Source organism: Pteropus alecto, unplaced genomic scaffold (genome assembly GCF_000325575.1).
Source record: "Pteropus alecto unplaced genomic scaffold, ASM32557v1 scaffold131, whole genome shotgun sequence".
Classification (NCBI taxonomy): domain Eukaryota; kingdom Metazoa; phylum Chordata; class Mammalia; order Chiroptera; family Pteropodidae; genus Pteropus; species Pteropus alecto.
The window spans coordinates 24,849,150-24,867,333 of record NW_006434709.1 but is presented as its reverse complement, the minus strand read 5'-3'; the positions used below and the strand labels follow the sequence as shown (position 1 = coordinate 24,867,333).

Here is an 18,184-nt window from a genome sequence, read left to right as displayed (position 1 = left end):
GGATCCCTGGAGAAATGGCTGATTATAAGGCTGGGGCCGGAAATATAAATGACGAGCCTGCAACACCTTATGTTGCCAGAAAGTAAGGATATCTTAAAAATAAAATGATGGGGACATATCAAAAGGACACAGGAGACACCTGAAAGAGGTCCCAATGGCTAAACTATTGGATTATAACCCAAAGTATAAAATACACATCCATAAATCCATACAAATATAAAATAATTCAAGAGCAAAGATACAAATCCCTATACAGAAGAATTCCAAGTAATTTATATAGGTTAATATCACTAGTGATGTCATGTTAACAGCATAGATACTTTATCTTCCCCCAAATCCTAAACAGTCTAACTATGAGAAAAACATCAGACACATCTAAATTGAGAAATACTACAAAATATCTGATCAGCACTCCTCAAAACTGTTAAGGTCATCAAAAACAAAAACTCTGTGAAGCTGTCAGAGACCAGAAAATTCTGCTTAAAGAGACATGATGACTGTAATGTGGTATCCTGGATGGGACTGTGGGACAGAAAAAAAACATTAAGGAAAAACTAGTGAAATCCAAATAAAATATGGAATTTAGTTAATAGTGATATACTAATGTTGGTTCCTTAGTTGTGACAAATGTACCATGGTAATGCAAGATGTTAACAGGAGAAAGTGGGTGAGGTATATGAAGAAACTCTCTACTTTGTGACTTTTTATAAATCTAAAACTATTCTAAAATTAAGTTTATTTTTTAAATACCTTAATTAAAGAATTAACTAATAAACAATTGAAATAAATATTTAAATGTTATGAGTTTAAGAAAATGAGTTTAAATCTTGGTCAGATAAACAAAAAGATATTTATCTCCCATAACAGCTTATTGCATCAGGTAAACGAATAATTTCTACAAGCAATATTGCTAAAAAAAAAAATTAGATTCCATAAAGTTAGTTTCCAGACTTTTCTAAAACCCACCAAAATAAGTTAAATTATATTTTAAAAATTCTTTGTGTAAAATCTTATAAAACAGAGCCTAATTTAAATTTCAGAATCTTTTATATGATCACTTCTTATAAAGGCAATATAGGTTATGTTATATTATAGAAATATTCTTTAAATTTTAACTCAAATATTGCATTATATAGAATGATAGAAACAGCTAAAGAAATCTCAACACAAACAGTACAAACCTACTGTAAAAATAGCAACCCTGCCCAGTAATTAACAAAAACCTTCAATTTGGGTTTTTGAAAGGAAAAAAAACAGTTTGTCAAACCTCATGTAACCATAGTTTACCAAAGAAAAGAAATCTCAGCATTCCAAATCAAAACATCTTATATGATTAGCAGACTCAAGTAGTGTTAGTGAATCAATATCAGAGCACTAACCAGAAACATGAGACCTCTAAAATAAAAATGTCAACATAATGACTATGAAATAAAAACGACAATGACTGAATTGTTCAATTACTGTTCAAACTAAATAACTCAAAAAAGTAAACATAACTGTGTGTGGCCTGTTTCCGCAAAAGGCTTTATAGTCTCTACTCAATGCTCTTTGAAGGTTTGGGGTTTGAGTTTTTATTAAAGGAAGAAAAGGTGGCTGGAGCATAGGGTGGGGACAGAGAAGGGTGAGATGAGCGAGTTTTAATAATGCCATTGTCCATCTAGTGTCCTATTACTCAGCACCTTTGGTGCTTTATTTCCACCAACTTTGTCACCTTCTAAGAATGACATGGAGGGAGAGAAGTGTGTAGGAACAGTGGGAGACCATTAAATCACCTATTCCTGAGGCAATGAAAGGAAAACAGAAATCCAAAAAGGGATTTTAATGATGCACAGGTGTTCAAAGAAAACTCTACACAACTTTGGGTAATCTAGATGTCTATTTACACCATTATTCGTCCCTGTTTCAAGTAGAAAATATTCAGTAACTTTTAATATCAAATCTTTTCCTAAAGACTGTAACGTTTACATACGTTTGTATTTACAGCATAGGTCTTTTATATCATATTTCATTTGTTTGCTAATATATCATACATACCTCAAAAGAAAGAGTAAAATCATGACTCCTGAATTCCCTGAATTCCTTGGATACTAAAAGTGAGGATAAAGTTAGATAACAGCTTTTCTTCCTTTGAAATCTCAAGGCAAAAGATGTCCCCTCTCTTGGCTCCCATCTTTGAAGCATTCTTGTCCTCATGTGTGTTCTTTTTTTCTTTACTATCTATTTCTCTCCATTGGTCCCTTCGAATCTATTAGTCTACCACTTTGAGAGGTTGGGGGTGGGGAGGGGAGGAGAGGAATGGATGACACCTTTCTACTAATACATTACCTAAACCAATCTGTCCGAAATCTAACTCCACAGCTTGCTTCACTCAACTTCCTCAACTCTCCAGGCCATCTAGGCCCTGAGCTTCCCCGATCATTAATCTAATTCACATAATTACCATTCGCTGTTGGACTGGTGCATCGTCTTCCAAATAATCTGAAAATATCAGACTGAGGATTAACTGTCCACCCTGCATCACACCTCCCTACCCCCATAGGACTAAGAAGTGGTGCCTGCCATCAAGTAGCTCACTATCTATACTTCTATTCAAACATCTTCAATGGTTCCCTTATTTCTATCTTATTAATTTATACCCTGGAACAGTTTCTCAAAACATACCTTGGTTTCACCTACTTCTCTACAGCAAAAAACCAGCAACTACAAAGCACGGTTCTGGAGTTAAGACTGCTTGAATTCAAATCCTGATTTCACCACTTACTAGAAGTATGACTTTGGGCTTATTCTTTACCTTTCTTTTTGTGCCTTAGTTTCTACATCTATGAAATGGAAATAACAATGCCTACCTTATAAGGCTATAAGGAGAATTAAAATGAGAATACCTGTAAAGTGCTTACATAAGACCATGCCCAGTACATAGTAAGTACTCCATAAATTTGTTATTTGCTATTATTATAATTATTATTAATATTCAAATTTCCCATTATTCTCCAATACAAATCATTTGATGTAGTCTGACATGTCCCTACATGATCCCTTCTTGCTTATTCCTCCCCCATCAAGTCTTCATTCTGCAATATTTACTCCAACTATAATGCCATTCCACTTAACCTATTTAAATCTAAACTTACTTCAAGGCCTAGCTTTCATTATGACTCTTTTAAAAAACCTTTCCTTTGGCTTTATTGGCCACAGACTGCAATCGTTTTCTGATCCAAACTTTTACCAAGAATCACATAATTCAATACATAGTCATAAAATGCTCCACGTTACTTAATGTTGTAATTAAATTAGTACTGTTTCCACATCTAGTCTGCCATCTCTTTGAGAAGAGGGATCACATCTTCTTCATCAGCCATGGTACAAAGTTTAGCATAGATGCTCAATAAATGCACCTGAGGGATATTTAAGAGAGGAGAGGAATGATATGGCTCTAAAAGAAAGTAGCAGGATCAAACTCTTCAACAACAGCCTTCAGAAGATGTCACCACCTCCTTATCTTCTGAATCACTATAATTAGGGTTCTTTGCCGACCATTCCAATGACTCTAGAAAACAAGCAAGTATATTCTCCTAACTAAACTCAATGAACTCTCAGTCCTCACCTCCTTTAGCTGTCTGCTGTACCTGACTCGAAACTACAACATTTTAATAACCTCAAACAGTTACAGAGGGAAGACCATGCAAGGACATCAGGAGAAGACGGCCATCGATAAGCCAAGAAGAGAGGCCTCAGAAGAAACTAACCCTGCCAATACATTGATCTCAGACTTCTAGCCTCCAGAACTCTGGGAAAATGTATTTCTGTTGTTCAAGCCACCCACTCTGTGATCCTTTATTATGGCAGCCCTAGCAAATTAATACAAGGAATCAGAAATAGACCCATACAAATACAGTCAATTTTCTTTGACAAAGAAGCAAAGGAAATTAAATGGAAAAGCGATGGTGTTTTCAACAAATGGTACTGGAACAACTGTATATCCACATGCAAAAAAAAAAAACACTTAGACTTTACATCCCTCACAAAAATTTAACTTCAATGGCTCGTAGACCTAAATGTAAAATGCAAAACTATAAAAGTTCTAGAAGGTAAGAGAAAATGTTGGTGACCTTGGTTTGGGTTTGACAATGAATTTTTAGATATAATGCCAAAGGCACAATCAATAAATAATTGATAAGCTGGACTTCATCAAAAACTTCTGTTCTGCTAAAAAAGGCTGTTGAGAGAATAAAAAAAACAAGCTATAGATAGGGAAAAAATATTTGCAAAACAAATATCTGATAAGGGATTATATCCAAAATATACAAAGATCTCTTAAACTCAACAATAAGAAAAACAATCCAATTTTTAAAAGGACAAAATATCTGAACAGATACTTCACCAAATAAGACAGACAGATGGCAAATACACGTATGAAAAGATACTCAACATTATGTCACTAGGGAATTGCAAATAAAGAATAAGATACCAATACACACCTATTAGAATGGTCAAAATCCAAAACACTGACAACAGCGAATGTTGGTGAGGATGTGGAACAACAGAAACCGGAGTCATTGCTGGTAGAAATGGAAAATGGTACAGCCACCCTGGAAGACAAGTTTGGCAGTTTCTTACAAAGCCAAACATAGTCTTACCACACAATCTAGCCAAATGCACTCTTTGGTATTTACCCAAAATTAGCTGAAAAGTTGTGTCCACACAAAAACCTGTACACAAATGTTTTATTCAGCTTTAATCATAACCGCCAAAACTTGAAAGCAACCAAGATGTCCTTCAATAGGAAAATGGATATATAAGCTGTTGTATAACCATACATAGGAATATTATTCAGCTATAAAAAACAAATGAGCTATCAAGCCACAAAAAGACATACTTAAGTACATACTGTTCAGTAACAGAAGCTAGTATGAAAAGGCTACACACTATATGATTCCAACTATATGACATTCTGGAAATGGTATAACTATGGAGACAGTAAAAAGAAAAAGATCAATGCTCGCCAGGGGCGAGGGTCAGGGTAGGGAGAGCACAGAGGCAAAGTTCAGAGAATTTTTAGGACAGTGAAAATACTCTGTATGATACCATGATGATACATGTCATTATACATTTGTCCAAACCCATATAAAACTAAGAATGAACCCTAATGTAAACTACAGACTTTAGGTTAATAATAATTTATCAATATTGGTTCATCAATTACAACAAATTATAAGCTTCATGCAAGATGCTAATAATAGGGGAAATTGTGATAATATCTAGAAATGGGGCCTTTGGGAGATGATTAGGGTTAGATGAGGTGATGAGGTTGGGGCACTCATGATGGGATTAGTGCCCTTGTAAGAAGAGACACCAGGGAACTTGCTTGCACGATCTCCCACCATGTGAGCACACAGTGAGGTGGCCGTCTACAAACTAGGAAATGAGTCTTCACCAGAAACCAACCATGCTGGCACAACTTGATCTTAGACTCCTAGTCTCCAGAGCTATGAGTCAGTAAATTTGTTCTCTAAGCCACCTAGTCCATAGTATTTTGTTTTGTCAGTCTGAACTAACAGAATCAAACTGACCAAATCTGAAATAATTTGAGCATCAAAATAAATAATAGTGATGACTTAGAACCCATGAATAAAATAAGAATCCATAAGTCAAATTTAAAAAGTGAAGAGAAATAAAAGCTCTTCCATAAAATAAAATGTAAACCAATAAACTGAAGACATTAATGGTTAAAAAGCCACTATTTTGCCACCATCACAGCACGATTCAAGTAAGAATCATCAATGAGTGCTAACTGATGATGATGGGTGAAAGATGAGAAAGGAGATATTATACAGTCTCCAAGCATCTCTCCACAGATTACTTATTAGAAAAGGGAAAAAAAATAACTTACAGTGAAGAAACCTGGCAGATGCAATGTTAACCAAGTGATTGAAGCTAACAATAATGGGACAAATCAACATCATATACTTCCTGATATGAGTCACTGAGGCCACATCACTTACATATGTTTTTGGCAGAAATGTGTACCATGAATTTAAACAAAAGGAACCACCATTCATACCAAAATGAAATTCTGCAAAATAAATTATGTGTGCTCTTCAAAAATAAATGTAAGTGTCTATCTAGATAGAAAAAGGGCTAAATAACTATCTTGATTTAAAAAGACTGAATGGTCCTGGAAACTAAAAGCAATGTATGAGCCTGGATTGGTTTCTGGACTAGAGGAAATAATGCTATTATGGACATTATTAGGAACATTAGTAGAAATCTGAGTAAGGTCTACAGATCAGATAATAGTATTATATTAATATTAAAATGTCCTGGTTTTGATAACCACAGTTTTATTTAAGTGAATATATTTATTTTTGAGAATTATACATTGAAGTATTTATAAAGAAACATAATGTCTGTAACTTACTCTTATATGGTTCAGAAAGAAAATAACAATATGTATATAGAAAGAGAAAGAAAAAAAGAAGGGAGAGGGAAGGAGGGAAGGAGGAAGGAAGGACAAAAGGAAGTAAAAAAGAAGAAAGGAAACTAGCAAATAATGCTCACCAGGAAGAAGAAAACTGAACACAGAATGGAGGAGTAAGATGCCAAGAAACACTGGTAAGCAAATAAATTGAAAACACATATGGGTAAATGTAAATGAGCACAATGTCTGTATAAAGCAATGATAATAAACACTACTCTGGAAGATTTACAAACATTGTAGAACCAAAATAAGAGACAACAACAACACAGAGTAGGAAAACAGTAATTGAAATTTAGCATTCTAAAGTCCATGACCAGAAAGAGAACACAGAGATACTGATTAACTTTATTATGCATGTTGCTATGTAAGGTAACCACCCAAAGCATAAAATAAAATGTGTAACTTTTAACCCAATAAAGAGGAAGGGTGAAAGTAGAAGAAAACTTACTGAATACTATCCAAATAGCAACTAAAGCAGGTTAGAACGACAAGATTGGCCCTAATGAACTTGTAAAATATTATATTATAAATCAAGAGTTCACATTCTTCAATCAGCAGTTGTCTGTATCTTGGCTATTTGAAACATTCACATTTCCCAATATGGACCCTTACTTTAGTCAGAATTATCTCTTTGCCCACTTTGGTCCCAGAGCCACATTTTCACCCCTTAATCTATTTTTTCGGAATGGCTTCCCTCACAGTTCTCTACAAATGCAAACACATTAATCTTTAAGTTCCAGGTCAAGATTCCAAGTCTTTACCAGATTAATCTCAATTCATCTTTTCCTCAAATTGAGTATTTATAACATGTGATTGTTCTTTTAATTGTTAAAACATGCCCTTAGAAATGTTCTTTAGATGTTCCATTTAGCCATATTTTGTTTCCTCAATCACAGCATAAGCTTCTTAAAATCAGAAAGAAATTCTTTAAGATTTCATAAACAATCTAGCACTATGGTGTTCATTTTTCACTTAAGGATGAAGCAAACCTTAAGTTATTTTTCTTAAGCTCTAACCACAAATTTTGCAAAATATGCACACAATTAAACATATATCTCATACAGAAAAATAAATCAGGTTTCTAAGGACTTTGTTCTAATCTTTAGATAAAGTTAAAGCGTATAGCTTTTTTAATAGTCATTTCCCCTGTTTTCTCTTCACTTTTGCCAATTTTAAAAGGGGTCCATAAGCTCGGGGCTAAAACTGTGCAAGGTTAAGTCAAAGGAAGTCAGACACCACTAGTACAGTAAGGATTTTAATAATAACTGAAAATGTGGCTCACATTCCAATTACTACACCACCATGAAGAAGTATTACATAATAGTCATCTTTTACTGCAATATTAGTAGAAAAAGCTAGGGATAAAATTTATAAATTAAAAAGAAATAAGGCAAAACACTGATGAGATAAATTAAAGACCTAAATAAATGGAAAGAAATGCTGTATTCATAGATCAAAAGACTCAATCAATGCTGTTAATATCTCAATTTTCCACAAATTGAGCTGCAGATCCCAATAAAATCTCAGCAGGCTATATATGTGATAAAATGTCACAAAACTATGCACAAAGACATGAAAAATGAGAGCATGCAAAAAGTGGTGAAATCTAAGTTCACTGCATTGTGCCAATCACCTGATTTTGATAATGCTCTACAACTATGTAAAGATGTCACCACAGGAGGAGCTGGGTACTGGGTATTTGAGACCTCGTTGGAACTTTTTGCAACTTCCTATGCATTTATAATTATGTTAAAACAAAATCTCAGGAGGCTTTTTTATATAACTTGAAAGGCTGATTCTAAAATTTATACAGAAAAGGCAAAGGAAAATTTTGAAAACACAGAAAAAAGCTAGAGGACTTATTACCTGATTTGAAGGCTTTCTATAAAGCTACGGCAAGCAAGACAGTGAGATACTAGTACAGCTCAGCAGAACAAAAAAATACATCCATGCTTGTAATATCAGTTGATTTTTATCAAAAGTACCGAGGCATTCATTTGTGATTCATTTATATGAAGTTCTAGAGAAGCTTTTATAGTGATAGAAATCAGAACAGTGATTGCCATGCTGGGGGCGGGGGGTGCTCTACTGACTGGGAAGGAACACGAAGACACTTCTGAGGTTAAGGATATGTTCTATGTGAATAAAAGGCATGGGTGACACAGTTGTATACATATCAAAATTAAACTAACAGAAACACACAAGATCTATGCATTTCATGGTAAGTAAACTGTAATTTAATTTTAAAACTACAGAATGGCATACAAAGCTTTGTAAAATATTTGTCTACAAAAAATTTGTAAGAAAATATATCAAAACACTAAGTGTACTTACACTCTTGGGTGTTAAGAGTATCGATTAATCGTATTCTTACAAGCTGTCATCAATTTTTCTTGTAAAAATGCACATAGACATCATAATCAGAACAGGAAAGTTTTTAAAAATTTATGCCAGAATACAAATATCTAGCCTATATTCTACAGCTCAACTCACTGATTCTTCATATCAATTACCCTCCAAATCTGTAGGATTCTTATTCAAAAAAACGTATCTTTGCACATCTTCCTGGTAATCACTCAGTAAGAGCTGGGAGAAAGGTGCTGACCCTTATCAGTTTCTATTAGCCCTAAAGACACTGCTAAAGAATTAGTATTCTCCATAGAACAATGAAAAAAGGTATTATTAGTGTTTCTTTAGCATAACCACAGCCAAGAAAATGATGAAAAACCTCAGAGAGCTCTATTTTCTAATAAATCATCATAGCTCCCCCTTCTCACCTGTCTTTGTAACTAATCTCATTCTGCAACTATTATTTGTACAAATATTTATAAAGCATCTATTACGTGATCCTCAATCAGGCTTAAAATTGTGAAATCCTCTTTGAATCACCTTTCTCCATCTCCATCTCCATATTTCTCCACAAAGCTCTGTCAAATTTTCTCCAAGATGCTTCTCATTTGATTCTCTTTTCATTCATTTGTCTTGTTTAGCCCATCATCACTTAACCTCACCCTTAGTTTACTACATATAATCTAGCACAATTCTGGGGGTCCCTGGGATTCTTTTCTGAGGGTCTGAAAGGTCAAAACTATTTTCTAAGTAATACTAAAACGTCATTTGCCCTCTTTTACTCTGTTGATATCTGCACTAATAGTGCAAATGGTGGTCAAACTGCTAGTGCCGTAGCACAAATCAAGGCAGCTGTATTTCTTCACTGCCACACACTCACAGGGGAAAAAGAAAGCCAATTTCACTTAAGAATGCCCTTGTTGAAGCATACACATCATTAATTTTATTACATCTTGACCCCTGAATGCATGTCATTTTAATAATTTATTTGATGAATGCTACATACCAAAGTGTAATAATGGTTGTCTCCAAGAACAGCATGTGTGACTTTGAATTGCAAACTGAACTAGCCACTTTTTCCACAGAACACCATTTTTACTTGAAAGAACTGACAGTGTGATTGATTATTCATGCTTAGATTTTTGACATTTCCTTGAAAATTAATAAATGAATTTATCACTTCAATGAAAAAAATGACAGTGTTTGTTGCAAATGATGCATTTAGTAATTTCAAAGAGAAATTTGAATCTTGGAAAACTTCTATTTACCATCAATACTTTAAGACTTTTCTGATGAGATGAGTGATGATTTTTGATATTACATAATGAAATATATCAACTTTGGAAAGATGTGGATGACTCAATGAATCCTTATTTTCCAAATGACTAATGCATAATGTTAAAAAAAAATCATGCAAGGGTCAAAAAGATCTACTTTAAGTCCAAGAGAGTCCAATAATTAACATTTTAACATAATGATAGGTAAAGTTCATTGGATTCCATATTACAACTTTTATGAAGCTACCATTGTCAGGTTGTGGAGAAATATCAGAGAAAAATACTCGCAATTATCTAAAAAAGTTCTAAAATATTCTCCTTTGTCAAATATATACATGTGAGAGACCATACTTCCTTCAAATATGTCAACAAAATAAAATACCCCAAAAGAATGAATGAAGCAGCAGAAGTGAGAATCTGTCATCTTCTATTTAACCAGATAGACATGTACAGCAAAATATACAACAATGTCGCTCTCCTCACTAAATTCTTTGTTTGGAAATATAGCTATTTTTCATAAGAATGTCACATTTATGTTAACATGACATTATCATTCTTTTTAATAAATTGATATTTAAAAATTTTCCCAGGTATAATTAATTGTTAACATAGTCAATAGCAATAGATATAAACTAACATAAACAACTTTGGGATTCTCAATAATTTTTAAGAGTGTAAAGAAGTTCTGAAACCAAAAAGTTTGAGAATTGATGATTCTATTTAGCAGACATTTCTGTCCTTCTTCTCTGGTCCGCTTTCACTATAATTGCCAGAATAATCCAGAGTACTTTCAATATTATTAGTCCTTGTACAAAAAGCCTTTAGAGCTCCTAAACATCTTATTGCTTCATATCTAAAGAACTTACCCGGCTTTCAGGAAGCTTTTAATTTGGCCCTGCCTCATCTAACAAATCTTACTTCTCCATGCTCCCCAACACAAGCCTTCCACATTAGTTGATCCTCTTTTCTAGTCTCCAAGCCTTGACCCAAGTAGTTACACTGGAATGTCCCCCTTTCACACTCCACTTTCTTCCTCTCTCTTCCAGCCTCCTCCAAGCTATCTAAACTTTACTCATTCATCCTTAGGGGCCTAAGGGCAAAAAGAACAGCACCTTGAATGTTACGTTTAAAAGTTTGTGGGCAATGAAGATTCTTGGAGCAGGGAAAGATGGATGATTTATATAGAAAGAACTTTCTTACTATCTCAAATTTCTAAGAGTTTAAACAAACAAGATAAATGTCTTATTTGAACATACCTAAATTTATGGTCAAATCTAAAATTTTTCCACAGAGTTTAAAGCCTAAGGTAGGCAATACAATGTCACATTAGGAATCCAAACCTATAATCTCAAGTCAAGGCAGCTGGAATTCTGAAACGTGGCATCTTCTAGAACAAAAAAAGGACAGTAAAAACAAAGTTAAAACAAAAATAAACATGATTTCATCTCCTGAATCTAAGGCCTTTTGGTTCTGGTGAACAAAGTCCTCTTCTTATAAGCCAAAGGTAATCAAATTTTCAAAAAACAAACAAAAAAATAATATGTATTTTTGCATATATTTACTAGTCACTAAAAGTCTTCAGTTTAAATTGACAAAGTATCTTTATAAGCATACAACAATTATGGACACTGCTTCATATGTAGCAGATACTTACATTAAGCCTATTTACTTTAGGCTGAATAATAATGCACAATGCTTAATTCATTCTGTATCCACTCATGCCAGAACTGTAAGCCAAGTCCAATGCCATCTCTTCTATAAAACCTGCTGTGATTTCTCCCAACCAGAAATAAGGATCTCCTTCCTCTAAATGCATGTAGCACCTTTCTTCCTCTCATGTCAGTTCATTCATTCCACAAATATCTGAGTCTAATATGTATCAGGGACTCTTCTAGGTTTTGGGGATACAATAGAACAAAACAAAACCACCAGCTTCCTGAATTTGCACTCTAGTGCCAAGAGAAAAGCAAAGACAAATAAATATACAGTGATACACACCATAATGAAAATTAGAAATAATAAGGAGCAGAGCTGAATTTTCTATGAAGGTAACAAAACTTAAAGTTCAGGCCCTCTCACTTGCACGGGCCTCCCTGAATGCTGAAAGTTACTAGGATATGAGGCCTAAGCTTCGTGGCTTACTCTGAAAACCATCAGAGCCCCCATCTCTTCCTCTTTTTATTTTAGTATTATAATTACTAATATTCTTGTAATAGAAATAAAGTTTGTATGTGGGAAAAAAAAAGTTACTGGGACATAAGAATGTTGTAGGTGAGGAGAAGCAGCCACTTTGCTAACAGGAAACAATTTATAAGAGCATTTCTGATTAAATGCCTAAAGAGATCTCAAAAGAAAAGGTTCACAGCATTTTGTTAGGACATCTTTTGTCATTCTAAATAGATATTTACTTTCATATCTAATTTTTTACTCTAATTTATTTATTTTCTTAATGAGGACACCCAAAACTGTATAAACTTCAGGCCCTTACAAAATCTGGATCCATCCCTGGTAAAGACAGAAAGTGAGGGCAGGCTGTTGTTTTATATAGGGTAGTAAGGAAGAGACATTAAAAGGTGACATCTGAGCTAAGTGAGATCTGAGAGAAATGAAGAAGCAAACCATACAGATATTGGAGGAGGGAAGAATTCAGGCACAGACAGCAAGTACAAAAATCCTGAAGCAGAAGCATTAGAAGCAAGGTAGGTTAGGAGTACAGTAGCAGGAGAAATACATAATAAATAATACTAGATACTAATATCGATTAACAATTACCGAGTAATGTGCTAGGCACTGCCCTAAACAGTTTCTAAGCATCTCCATTTTACAACTGAGGAAACTAAGTCACAAAGAGAACAATTAAATAATTGGCTGGTGGGTGGTGAAACAAGGCAGTCTGACTCCGGAGCCCAGCTCTAAACTTGCTGTGCTGCAGAGAGGTTGGTTGTCCATGTACGGAACTAGACGTCTAGATAATCTCTCAGACAGTAAGAGATTTAACATGCTAGAAAAGAAATTGACAAGGTTTTGATCTCAAACTATGATAGCTAAAAGCAGGTATACATTTTATGTCCCTGTAAACACCTAGCACCAAATCTTGGCATTTTTTTGCTACTCCACCTACACATTTCCACTAACGAACTTTCTTTCATACTGTAACTATTCAATGTAGGATGGCTGTTCAATGTACTCTCAAGAGAGGACTAACAATTATTCATTCTCAATACAAAATAATGCATTAGATTTTCTTTCCCAATTAAATATTTATACACAGATCAAATCTTGAAGGTAAGTACCTCCTTCAGGGAATCAGACCCATACCAAAATCAGACAACTTGGATTTTTTGTTTGTTTGTTTTAAAGTGCTCTAGAGAAATTATCCCATGGTCTGTTCCACTGTCACTTTTCATCTCAAATAACTACTGGGAAATTTTACTTTAATTTACCTTAAATATTCAAGCAATCTTTCCAAAGGTTAGGACGATTTCTTCTGGTCTCATCAGACTCAGTCCTCCATGTAAAAATGAGCATAACCCTAAATAACTATGTTTTCTTTTCCTTTGGTTGCTCTTTTCTAAATGCTTAAGGTCTTCCTGTCTCTCATCAGAACTGAGTTTTCCAGAAAGGTTCTTATAAAGCCTGACTATAATGAAAAAACTAGTGTTTGATGATATTAATCAGAACACTTTGAAAGATGCAGTTACAAATAAGCCAATACACAATTCACTAAATACTTGAGCGTACAAATTAATTTCCTGGTTTCACTGCACAATCTTCCATTTTTCTCCTGTCAGCTTTCACAGAAACTCCAAATCTGTTTATGTAGACTACCATGTGAATGCTACTTTGGAATTTAGCAACATTGCAGCTTCTGCTTCAAAGGAAATGGCCTCCAAACATACATAGATAAAATCAATATCAACATTTCCAAAGCATCTTCTATAAAACTTTCTAAGGACAAGCAATAATTACTACAGAGAAAAATAATTCTATAGTCTAGTTTGCTGGGTTACACGAAGTTTAACAGGCTTCCTGACCATAAGACTTCTCTGTCTTTAATATACTCGCAGTACTGCTTTTCCTGGAGCATTCCGGCCACGCTATGGAAAATGCCTACAAGGTCTAGTCCAGAAGTAAAAAATGATTTCAAGGCTTCAAGCCTTATCAGCAAATTGTCAATATTGGGGCTTTTTGACGAAAGTGGGATATGAGGAAAGGCACAAACTTGGAAAAAGATATAATCTATGACGAGGTCAGCTGGAGACATTGGGCTAGAGCTCAGGAGAAAGCACAACGCTGGAGAAAACTGGGTGTGGGTGGCAAGGACCAGGCTAAAGCCTTGAGACTAGGTAAGATACTTTCTGAGAAACACATTAAGACTGGTCCTTCAAATTATCCTTTCCCTTACCCTATTCCAGCTTTTTTATCTTCTGCTTCTCTAGCAATAAATCTAGAAAACCATCAGGACATGAAGACTCTCTAAGGGTAGAAATAATACAAATTAAACTGAAAAACTGCCTGAGAAAAGATAGCACAATGCATGTAAAAATCTTATTAATGTTAATAAATGCTGATGTGACCTGGTAAAAACAAAAAATAAAAAATAAATGAAAATAAAAACTACCTAATTTCTCTTTCAAATGACAAACTTTCAGATCAATCACTCTTCTCTTTTTGACTTGAGAATGTAATGAATGCTATTAAGACGTCTCTCTAGAACAACACACATACATAGAACATCGAATCTATTAATCTCAGAGGGCTTCATGGGCCTCCTAAGGACCAAACATAGAACTCTTTCTAGTTGTTAACTCCTAAGTACCTAGGTAATCCTTGCTAAAGTTACTTCATCTCACTGACAGATAAAGCCCGCAGATACACAACATTTAAAAATAGGAATAATTTGTTTAAAAAACTATATTTTCATGTATTTTAAGACAGTGCAGAGGAAATTAATATTTGCTTTTTTAGTATAGGAAAAATAAAAACTTATTTGTTGAGTAAAATTCAAGTCATTTATAAACAGAAAGCATATGATGGTAATACCTTCACAGCAAAACAGCTCTGAAAGACTAAATGATTTTACAAGTCCACATAGCTAATAAATTCCAGATCTTCCACATTCTAGTTCAGTGCTTTAAAACTAAACTATGCCACCTTAAATATAATAAGCAGGTTATTACATTGTGTAGGATACAGTTTTCAAGGTAAAAATTCCTTAAAACACCAACCTTCTAAGAAAGACTATGAACAATTAGGTCTCTAACTTATTTACTTAATCCAATCATTCCATTTTTATCACCTAAACCCTGACAAATTAAGAAGCAAGTTAGGAAGTAACTTCAAAAAGTGTACAGCTTTTTAAAAGCAAACCTTCTAATGCACGCCTCTTTAATTAACACGATTTGTATAAATAAGAAAAATCTAGAACAGCAAAACAAGTACAAAAAATGCTCTTTATAGCATGAACATGATTACAGACAAAAATACTAGTAGTTCAAACTATGAGTTATCTAGCAAGCAGAGGGTATGATGCCAAAAACCACATGGAGTTTTTCTGCTTTGGGTCCCTGGTATTGGAAGACTCCGGCAAGCAGGGATCAAGCATTCATTATCTGATGTCTGCTTGGCAGATGACAAAAACAGTGAGGCCTGGCTGGCTGCACAGCAGGAGTTAGGTATCCCAACTACTACTTAAAGAGTCACTGTAATTCAGTGTGTGGCTACAACCAAAATGCTGAACTAAAAGTGTGCCTCAGTTTCACCACTAGAAATTCAGAAATACATTATCTGACCATACCCTATCTTTAGAGCAGTACTGCCTATTGGTTAAGAAAGAAGTCTCTAAAGCTAAGTGGTTCAAATTTTGGCTTTGCCACCTACCAACATTAGCAAGTTACTCTAACCCTCCTGTGTCTCAGTTTCTTCAACTGCAAAATGTAGTGTCTATTTCACAGGGTTGTGAGCATTAAGTATGTTAATACATGGAAAAATCTTAGAGCAGTGCCTGACAAGTAATAAGCACTCTCTGAATGTTAGCTTTTATTATCATTGTTTTAAACAGATAACAAGATTAATCAATTTACACCTGTATTGCACTTACATGTCCTTAGGAAATTACAGGCCTTAATTTGTTTACTTTTTAATCATGTGGTTTAACTACCAGCTGTTTTTTTCTAGAGTAAATACATGGCCAACTATTCTTGTAAAGAACTGAAAAGAACTTATTGTACACACTGTCACCTAAGACATACACATTAGCAAAGTTTTACTTAACTTTTCATCGAACTATAACTAGGCTCCCTTAACCAGTTGTAAGCTACTTGGATCCATTCACTTCGACTTTTACAATCACCATCAATTCTAAAATGTAATAATGGTTATTTTTACCTGAACTACTGCGATAGCTTCCTAACTGCTCTTCCCCCTTCAAATCCCACTCCATACACTGCAGATCTTTTAAAAATTCTCATCTAATTTCACTCCCCTACTTAAAAACTCTGCTATGGCTCCCCATTGTCCTAGAGAGAAGTCTGACCTCCTCACAAGACCTAAGAGGCCTGCCCGATCTAGGGCCATACATGCATTCTTTCAAATCTTTACCTGGGGCCTCAGAGCCTTCACAGATTGTGTTCAATCTGGCATAATCCCCTCTCCCCACTGCCTCTGACTCCACTAAAGGAGAGAACGTCTTCCTGTTACATGCTCTCATAACCCTAATCCTAATCCTCTCTTCTCTGCAGCACAAAATAAAACTAAAATAATATTTAAATGGTTATTTAATATTGTTTTTGCCCCCCAAAATATAAACTCCAAATAAGACTTGGGAACATGTCTTTTACTGCTAAAATCCAAGTGCATTGATGCCCAGTACCTTATACATAGTAGGAGTGCACAATACACTTGTCTATGGGGAAGTGATAAGTGATGGTGGAAAGCAAATCATCCACAAAACAATATTAATGCAGAATACTGGCTGCATGGTATTAAATATCCACATTACCATATGCACTGCATTGGAGTAAAAGTAAAAACCTACTGCTTAAAGTTGGGCAAAATAAAGTTAAGACTAAACTTTCAAAAGTCAAACTAAGTTTCTTTGTGCATCCTCAGGTGTTAAGTGAAACGGGAGGAGTTCCACTTCAGTTACCAGTAAGAGGATACATAACTAAATCAAGACTGCTGCCACATTTGGCACTATCCTTCTCTCTTCTTGGCAGCCTCCTCAAGGCCAAGAGTTGAGCTGGCCAGGGAAGAGTGATTTATCTCCACATTTAGAAACGGTCCCTCTACAACAGGAATGCTGTACTACTCATTGGCTTTGAATTCTAACCTTGCCAAACCAGTACCTTTCCGAAGTATTCATTAAAAATAAAAAAGAATCCTATGTGGGAAAAAAAAGTTTAATAAGGCATCAAAGTCCCATTCGACTTATAGAAAACAAAGTTGCCCTTTCCTTCAAAAAAAAAAAAATCATGCTAATTAGATCTTTTACGAAGGAAGTCATTATCTAGAAAAATTAAAAGAAACAGATATGCCGATGATATGCTAAGAGCTTTAGCGCTAAAGGTTGAGGGGCTGTCTCGATGGAGGCTGCCCAGTGTACTATCACGAGGCCTGGTGGGCAGCAGTTCCCAACCGACAGCAGGTAATGCCAGGTCCGTTTGAAGCACGCAGGTTTGACATACGCCAAATCCCTGCTGTCTGGTTAGTCGCACTGACCCTGCCAATGCAACAAACGCCCAGCCCCTCTCTGCGCGAGGATGAGCAGACCTGCCCGCTCTGGTGCAGCCTTTCCTGGGAAACGTGCGTCCAGGGGAGGGCTCAGGTAAGGACTTGGAGGTCTCAGGGTTAAACGTTTGGCCCTTTGTTCGCTCCAAATCACCGGAGCCCTGGGCACCCGCTCCGCCTCCTCCCCCACGGCTCCCGGGCGCCAGCGTCTTCCGCGGAGAGGCTGAGCGGACTCCAACGCACAGGCTCCGCGGCGCCCCCGGCCCTCCCCGGCGGGTCCGGACCCCGCGGACTCGGCGGCGCGCAGCCCCTCGCCCTCACCTTGTAGACGTCGCCGTAGGTGCCGCTGCCG

At 35.5% G+C, this 18,184-nt stretch overlaps 1 protein-coding gene across 3 annotated transcripts in view; it reads right to left on the bottom strand.

The window, feature by feature from the left end:
* The window catches only part of MAP4K3 (mitogen-activated protein kinase kinase kinase kinase 3), a 136,642-nt gene extending 118,464 nt beyond the window's left edge, over positions 1 to 18,178 (bottom strand). For 2 of the 3 annotated variants that reach the window (XM_006909650.2, XM_025045148.1), the window contains exon 1: positions 18,154 to 18,178. The gene's annotated coding sequence lies outside the window, so the exon portion shown is untranslated. Of the gene's footprint in view, positions 1 to 11,360; positions 11,474 to 18,153 lie in introns of those variants that run through there. The other variant, XM_015587550.2, reaches the window with a different exon arrangement.
* Positions 18,179 to 18,184: the final 6 nt, after the last annotated feature.